We start from the raw sequence: 9,389 nt of genomic DNA, 5'->3' as shown, positions 1-9,389 counted from the left end.
TATTGGAGGGAGAGAGAGAGAGAGAGAGAGAGAGAGAGAGAGAGAGAAGACAGAGACAGACAGATGGACAGAGAAAGAAAGGCATAGAGACACAGAGAGGACAGGAGGAAGGGAGGTATCTTTATTAATAAGCCTTGGTGAATCAGGAAATATAAATAGGTCTTTGGAGAGCACATTTCACTGCAAAGCCTGTAAACAGAACACAGGGAAACACTTAACCTAGAACTGGTTTTCATGGAAATGTCTTTAGTAATAAAAAGTGTGAGAGACATCAGCTGTTCCTTAATAACTCTATTAAGTCATTATTTCTTGACAGATAAGTACTTCTGGGTTGGTCATTACTGGTTAAATTCTTATCATATGAAAAACAAGGGATTAAGTTCTAAGGACTAAACTTTTACTTCCTTCAACCTTCACATGCAGTTATATTAAATTTCATTTTTAAGTAACTCTTTGCAAATGTTAAAGTGAAGCAGATCCTTTTCTTGTTAGAAGAGCATCAGATTATGGACAGTAGAGACTGATGATTTCGTGATGCAACCCAGAGACAGGCAATCATTCTGTAAGGATAGGAAACCTCACTAAAGAGACCCAGCACTTTTCCCGTCCAAACACCCTCCCACCCCCGCCCCCACCCCACTGCCCACAGAGTAAGAGGCATGAGTGTGTCATAGTGTGTGGGAGCAATTTATTATAAATGCAGGCAGTCCACAATGTGGCAATGGGATGTCTTCTGTGACTTGAATTTTAACAAGCTTCTGCCTCTCACCTAAATGCTGCACAAATTCCTGTTAAGCTTGATTTTGTAGTGAACTGAAATTAATGCTCTTTCGGAGGAAAACTGCATGGCCAGGTAAGACGATTAACCCTTTTTGATGCCATAGTCCAATTACCCTTTTAGCTCTCTCTCTTTTCTTCCACCCAAAAAAATCCCGCAGGTCTTGGCTAAGTGTCTCCCCCTACTGGATTTTCTCATTACTACCCCTTCTCCTCTGTTTCTGGGTCATGGACTGGGACAAAAGATCCACATATTTTCTGTTGTTTTTTTTTTTTCCTTGTCTTGCTTCCTAACAACAGAACAGCATCATTTTAAAGTTTTGTTCCTTTAAGTTTAGTGCTCTAAAAATAAACTAAAAAGGAGGGTTATAAGCTTATAAAACAATTCAATAAGCAGCACTTTACCTGTTATGGGGGAGGTATTGTGCTAGGTGGTACAGATGTAAAGATGAGAAACAATACAGTTCTTACCTTCAAAGAGCTTATAGTCTTGAGTGAATCCCAGTGCTCCAATGCCACCTAGAAGGAAATAGGTCTAATTTCTTTTTATTTTCCTCTTTTCTGTGTCTAGCAAAATCCAGAAAGTATAATTACTGATTAATACTAATGCTCTTCAATAAAGTTTTCGGAATTCATTCATTCATCCAACAAGCAATTGTTAAGGACCTACTAAGTGCCAGGTACCATACCAGCTACTTTAAAAAACTGTAAGAAAAAAAAGTAAATATTTCCTGCCTCAAGGATTGTATATACTGAGGTTGGGGTGAGGAGTAGGGAGGTAAGAAATGTAAGCCCCCCTCTCAGTCACTCTTCCAAGATTGGAGTGGGGAAAGAGGGAACAATAATAAGTGTTTGTTCCCCTCAGTCACTCTTTTCTGAAAACAAGAGGTTTGTTAGACTTTCTGGAGTTTGCTAGACACAGGAAGTCCTCTAATTATTGATGACAAACATCCTTTACCTTGTCAGGACAAGCTCATGAAAAGGAATTTCTGACTCCTTAGTTGAAAATTGAACTTATAAGGGATTCCTTGATATCTTAGTGAAGGATAGACTGGACTGAGAAAAGACTTGAGAGAGACCAATCAGAAAGGTGTTACAATAGTTAAGGTATAAGGTGATAATGGTCTCCAATAGGTTAGTGGTTATGTGACTTGGGGGTAGAAACATAGGAGAAATGTTGAGAATATAGAAATGACAGGGCAACAACAGATTAGATAAGTGGGGTGAGTGTAAGTGAGGAACTGATGATGACACCAAATTTATAAGCTGGGTGACTGACAGAATGGTAGTATACTTGACAGTAATAGAGAAGTTCAGAAAGCATAGGAATTTAGGGGCTGGAGGTAATGAGTTCTGTTTTGGATATGTGGAGTTGGAGATGTCAACTGGACATCCATTTCAAGATGTCTAATTGGCAATTGTAAGGGTAATGGGAATTTGAAATCTTGCCTGCCCCTTAATAAGCCTAAGGGAATTTGAAGACCTTCCCTGATTTGAAGATCTTTCCTGCTCCCCAATAGGCTGGATGTAATTACATGAAGCTATGGTGGGAGGAGTTTGCTGAAGGTTGGAGCAGAGCCCATAGAAAGCTGGGAGTCAAAGCACTTAGAGCTGCAGGAAGATGAAATACCCAAGGAGACAGCTAAACTTGTGAGTGCTGGTTTGTGGGAAGGCAAAAGTATGGTGTGGCTCTCTGCTGTGCCATGGTATATTAATTTTTTGCTACTATGATGGATTTGACTTTCTAGTGTTGGGATTTGGTTTTCTGGTGTCTGAACAAATGTTTTTCTTCTATCTTCTGTACAAAGAATCTGTTATATTTTGTGATTGAGAACTATGCCTGCATATTTACAGTCACTGTTGGCACTGTGAATATTGCATTGGTGCTACAATAATTTATGATGAGAGATTGAATGTTAAGAGAGAGGTTGGGGATAGATATGTGCATAGAGGTGATCACTGAACAAGTTAATGGGATCAAGTGAGATATTATAGAGCAAAGAAAGAGAAGAAATCCTGGAACAGAGCCATAGGAGGCACTCTCACATAGTTGGCATGAAGTGGAGGAAGATATAGAAAAGAAGACTGAGAAGAAGTCAGATGGGATGAGAAAAACCAGGAAAAAAATGGTATCATGAAAACTTAGGAAAGACTATTCAGGTGAAGAGGGTGATTGATAATGTCAGAGGTTGCAGAGAAAACAAGATAAAAAATCAGGAAAAAAATTATTGATTAGGCAATTAAAAGATCATAGGTAATGTTGGAGAGGGTAGTTTTGGTTTAATGATGATGAAGGAAGCCAGACCTCAGAGGATTTTAGAAGAGAGTACATGGATTTCACTTTTTTAATACTCCCATAAAATATATCCTGACATAAATATTAACTGTTATTATATGCTCATACCAAAGTGCCAATGTGACTCACAAAGGCTTTATCAAATATTATAGTTTGTCTAGAAGAGTTTGGTTTGAGGTGGCTCACCCAGGAGGAAAGATCATAGTGTGAGGTTGAGAGAAAATTCCTAGAAAGTCCAAGTGTACTCTCTAGAAGAAATATGGCAGAAATAGAATCTAGTAGCTGAAGAGTAAGAGATAGTGTACAGACCTATAAAGATTTTAGACATGAAATACATGGGTCAATTGGTATCCACTGCCTTTGGGGGGGGGGGCGTGTAACAATAACACTTGATTTTTCTAATCACTTGACAAATTCCTTTTTTTGTCACCAGTCTTGAAATTAAATCCCTCAATGCTCTCAAAATGTGTTACCTCCAGTATTAACTTCCTCTGTACATCCTGTTTTACCCAGCTTTTCTTTTTATTGGTGTTCATTAGTTCCATTTTTACTCCTTTAAATAGCATGGTGGGGACTATGATATGACAGTTCAAATGTAGTGCATCCATTGTCATTGATGGAGAAAATAATACATTTGGATAAAGTCTTACTATATCTTCTTTTCATTTTTCAACTTCTTATTGTATTCTTTCATTTTATTTTCTTTCTACACTATAAACCATGTGGTAAGAGATATGTTTCATTTAAACTTTTTATCTCACTACCTGCACAGTGGTTTGCATTCTACAGGCAGTTAATGTTTGTTGAATTGGATTGATTTGAACTATTCTTTGCTGGGAATAAATTGTATCTCATTCTCAATTTTAAAACATATTAGTTTATTTCTTCTGATTGAGGAATTATATCATTATTTAATTAGAGAATACTGATAAATAAGATTTGAATCCTAATATAAAGATTTTTTAAAGTCTTATAGTTGATTAAATACTGTATTTACTTGAATTTTATAAATCCCTACAGTGTTACAAATTCATAATTCATAATATTTATTTGTATGCTATATTTGTAATTCAGTAAATTATTAATGAATGCATTTATTGTGTATAAATAATAAAATTTACATCTCATAATCCAACTAATGTTTCATATTAATACACTTAGAATAGCATGTAAATAATGAAACATAGCTAAAGTAAATAATGACATTGGAGCTGTCAAAAACTGATTATTATTTATTAGTAACCCTTTGAATCAAAACTTGCCAGATACCTAGACTATATTAGACATTGAATTATGTACAATTACACACATACACCAGTATGTAATGCTTTTGTTATAATTGATGAAGCAATCACCAATTTCCCCATCACAGAACCCTTCACCTTTAACAATGGATTACTTCTCCTGTCCTATTGCGTATTTGCAACCAGGGATGAGACCTTCTATGAGGTTGTCCTGAGAGCCTTGCATAACTGTAGAAGCTGGAAACAAGAAAGGATTATTTATGCTGAGCTTGGATCAGTTACTAAGGTTTTGACTCAAGAATCAGAAACAGCTTTTAGTACTTTTTTTTAGCAGTATTTGTACATGTATAGCTCGCAGAACTCGAGTTTGATGAGTAATTAGAAGTATTGTCTTCAGAAGGTCAAATTAAAGGGTCAAGTTCATGGATTTACTCCTGGGAAAAAGAGATAGGTCCAGAAGTCTGCATAAAGGTCACACAGACTCATAGAATATCAGATACCCTTTGGTCCAATTAGATTCTGAACAAGAAAATCCTATTCAATATCATTGTCAAGTGATCATTTAGTCTTTGCTTGGTGCAAGCAGGCCATTCTGCTTTTGGATAGCCCTACCTTGCAATGCTCAGTTTATGAAAGATTAATGTGTGCGTGTGTGCACACACACATGAATGTATGTTTACTGCCAGCCTTATAAAGAAACCCTGCCTTGCTAATTTCCTTAAAATAGCTGACACTGAACATCTTCTTTTACCATTCCAGTGACATTTTGTTGCAGCAAACAGGCATGAAGTTAATTTCTTTTTTTAATAAAACTTAATTTACTATATGCTAGGAACAAACTGAGAACTGCAGGAAGACTTTTGAGATACTGCACTATCTTCTGCTCTTTGTAGGTGGGAATGATTCTGCTGATGTTTGTCAGTATCATAATAATAAAAATAGAGTATAGTAGTTACAAAATTGTTCTGCTTATCTTTGCCTCTCAACTTTCTAAATTTCCCTGCTGGATTTTCTTGGGAATATACGGAGAGGCTGGGGATTTTTGTGAGTTCCTATTATAGAGTGCTATGTTAATGAGGTTATAAATTTTTGTAGTTCCATATTTAAGGTTATTTGAGTAAACCATATCATCCGTATAAAAGCAGTACTTTTGTTTCAACTTTGCTTGTTCATATTCCTTCAATTTCTTGTTCTTATTTTATTGCTATAGTGAGAATTTCTAGAACAATATCAATAATACTGGTATCAATAGACATTTTTGCTTTCTTCATCATTTTATTAGAAAGGCCTCTTGCATCCATTACAGATGATAGTTCTTGATTTTAAAGAGATTGTATTCTTTACAAGGGGCAACTACATGGCATAATGGCTAGAGAGCTGACCCAGGAGTCATGGAGACCTGAGTTCAAATCCAGATTCAGATACTCACAGGCACTGTGACTCTGGACAAGTCATTTAACCATTTATCTCAGTTCCTCATGTGTGAAATGAGCTAGAGAAGTAAGTGGCAAACCACACAACTAGCTTTGCCAAGAAAACCCAAATGAAGACTCAAATATAACAGAAACAACTGAACAATAAAATTTATGACATTTAGTATTTATCTCAACTCCCCACTATGGTCTTGACTGTGTGGATATCTACATGGCCCAGCAGCCTTGGAAGATACCTCTCTCACCATGGCCTTCTTATCCTAGAAGATTCTTCTGCCCTATAGCCCCACTTCTAATAGAATTCCTCTTAGAGCCTCTTTTTGATGAAGTATCCATCAGCCATGCTCATTCCTCCGCTCCTCCCATGGCTGTGCTTCTGCATTTCTTTTTCTTTTTTAATTAAATTTTATATTTATTTTTAGTTTACATTTAACAAGATTTTGAGTTACAATTTTCCTCCTGTCTTTCCTCTACACACCACCCCAAAACAGTGATCCCACTGTATACCCCCTCCCCCAATCTGCTCTCTCTTATTTCCTCCCCCATACCCCTTCTGACTTTCCAAGTAGGGCAAGATGGATCTCTATACCCCAGTACCTGTATGTATTATTTCCCAGTTACATGTAAAAATAATAATAATAATTTTTAAAACATTTGATTTTAAACTTTGAATTCCAGATTCTTTCCCTTCATCCCTCATCATCCACCCTTACTGGGAAGATAGGCAATTCCATATAGTTTGTACTTGTGTAGCTACGCAAAACATTTCTATAGTGGATATATTGTGAAAGACTGACTATATTTCCCTCCATCCTATCCCAACCCCAACTTTTTTTATTCCCTACTTTGACCCTGTCCCTTTTCAAAAGTGTATGATTCTAATTTCCCTCACCCCAAACCTTCCCTCCCTTCCATTATCCCCACTCTCATCCCCTTCCACCCCCTACTGTCCTGTAGGGTAAGATACCCTATTTAGTGTATATGTCATTCCCTCCGTAAGCCAAATTCAATGAGAATAAGGTTGACTCATTCCTTTTTGCCTTACTGTTCTTCCCCTCCATTGTAACTGTTTTCCCTTGGCTCTTCTATGTGAGATAATTTAGCCCATTCTGTTTATACCCATCTCTTCTCATTATATTCCTCCTTTACCTATCAAATTCACCTTTTAAGCATCATCCCTTCCTATTCAATTGGTCCTGTGCCTTCTGTCTATGTATACCTGTACACTTATATACACATTCACATATGTATTCATACAGCCATATACCTTCCGATATAGACATATATATGTATAAATATGTATATATACACATTTCTATTCCCTTCAACTATTCCCATACTGAGAAGTTTCATAATTTACAATCATCATTTTTCCACATAATTGTATAGATACTTCCACTTTGATAAGTTCCTTATGATTTCTTTTCCCTGTTTATGTACTCATGCTACTCTTGCTTCTTGTATCTTAATGTCAAATTTTCCATTCATCTCTGATTTTTTTCATCAAGAATGCTTGAAAGTCCTCTATTTCATTTAATGACTGTATTTTCCCCTAAAACATGATACTCAGTTTTGCTCCATAGGTGATTCTTGGTTTTAATCCCAGCTCCTTTGCCCTCCAGAATATCATACTCCTAGCCCTTTGATCCCTCAATATAGAAGCTGCCAGATCCTGTGTTATCCTGATTGTGTTTCCACAATATTCAAATTATTTCTTCTGGGCTGCTTGTAATATTTTCTCCTTGAACTGGAAACTCCAGAACTTGACTATTATATTCCTAGGAGTTTTCTTTTGGGGATCTTTTAAAAGAGGTGATCAGTGGATTCTTTCAACCTCTATTTTGCCCTCTAGTTCTAAAACATTAGGGCAATTTTCCTTGAGAATTTATTGAAGGATGATTTCTAGGTTCTTTTTTTGACCATGGCTTTCAGGTAATCCAACAATTTTAAAATTATCTCTCCTGGATTTATTTTCCAGGTCAGTGGTTTTTCCAATGAGATATTTCACATCGCTATTTTTTCATTTGTTTGGATCTGTTTAATAGTATCTTGATTTCTCATAAAGTCACTAGCTTCCATTTGCTACAATCTAATTCTGAAGGATTTATTCTCTTCAGCGAGCTTTTGAGATTGTTTATCCATCTGGCAAATTCTGCTTTTTAAGGCATTCTTCTCCTCATTGCCTTTTCGAGTCTCTTTTGCCATTTGAATTAGTCTATTTTTAAGGTGTTATTTTCTTCAGTCAGGCTGTTGACACACTTTTTATGATTTTCTTGCATAATTCTCATTTCTCTTCCCAATTTTTCCTCCACTCCTCTTATTTGGTTTTCAAAATCCTTCTTAAGCTCCTTTATGACCTGTGACCAGTTCATATTTTTCTTGGAAACTATTGGTGCAGGAGTTCTGATTTCATTGTCTTGCTCCTGTTCCATGCTTTTATCCTTTTTGTCCCCAAAAGAGGAATCTAAAGTTGGATTGCTGTGCTTGCTTTGCTTCCTTTGCTTGCTCATGTTACCACTCAATTACTTGACTTTTCAGCTTTTTGCCACAGTAGAACTCTGCTACCAGAGTGGAGAGTTTTGTCTCAAATTACTGGAGTTTTTGCAGCTGTTGGAGCTATTAGTTGGGTGCCCTCTCTGAAGCCTCCACCCGGTCACACACCATAGAATTTCCACCCTAGAGAGCGATCCAGATCCAAGCAGGTTAAAGCAAGAGTGATTAGCCCTCAGAACAGTCATTTGGTCCACCTACAATCTGTAGGCCAGGAGCTCTGAAGCAGCCATACCACAGCGGTCACCACACTTCAGCCACTTCTCCCTCTGGTGGCTGAAGCTGGACTGCACTCCTGGATCCCTTTTCCCAAAGTCTGTACTGACCTCTCACTTTGTCTTTGGCATTTATGGTTTGATAATTCTGGAAACCTCCACAGCTGCTGGTGGTCCATTCTCCTGAAGTCCACTCCAAGGTCAGGGCCACCCTGAGGCTAAAACCATGGGCTCACACGGGGCTGGGCTCTGCTCTCAGAGCACTGAGATTAACCCTTTCTGTCCACCTTCCGGGCTGCCTTTAGAAGGAGGTTTGTTTCTCTCTGTCACTTTGTGGGTTCTGTAGCTCTAAAGTGTGTATAGAGTCATTTTTATAAGTATTTGAGGTGGTTGGGGGGGGGGAAGGGTCCACAGGGATTTTTCCTGCTTCTACGCCACCATCTTGGCTCCTTCCCTGCTTCTGCATTTCTTGACTTTTCTACAATGATCCCATGTGGGCATTTTCTCCCCATCATTCCTCTCACTTATAATTTTTCACCTCCTTTTTATGTTAGTTGTCCCATTAGAATGTTTGTTTCCTATGGGGGCAGAGACAATTTATTTATTTAGTTAGTTAGTATTAGTTTTCTTTTTTTTTTAATGCTTTATTAACTTCTGATTTACATCGTTCGTTTCCGCCATATTTTGAGTTACAAATTTTCTCCCCGTTTTTCCCCCACCCATCCCCCCAAAACAGCAGTCCCACAGGATATCCCCACCTCTGATCTGCTCTCTCCCATATTTTCTCCCATACCCATTTCAACTTTTCCAGTAGGGCATGGTGGATCTCTATATTTCCCAATTATATGTAAAACAATATTGATAATAGTATATA

At 37.4% G+C, this 9,389-nt stretch overlaps 1 long non-coding RNA gene across 1 annotated transcript in view; it reads right to left on the bottom strand.

The window, feature by feature from the left end:
* Positions 1–9,389, bottom strand: part of LOC138149850 (uncharacterized) — a 284,229-nt gene that overhangs the window by 9,552 nt on the left and 265,288 nt on the right. The window lies entirely within an intron of this gene.

This window comes from Petaurus breviceps, unplaced genomic scaffold (genome assembly GCF_028583685.1).
Source record: "Petaurus breviceps papuanus isolate PSGF00001 unplaced genomic scaffold, PetGlider_PUasm1.0 90849, whole genome shotgun sequence".
NCBI classification, from domain to species: domain Eukaryota; kingdom Metazoa; phylum Chordata; class Mammalia; order Diprotodontia; family Petauridae; genus Petaurus; species Petaurus breviceps.
Note: the sequence above shows the minus strand (reverse complement) of the source record. Positions and strands in the feature narration are given on the sequence as shown.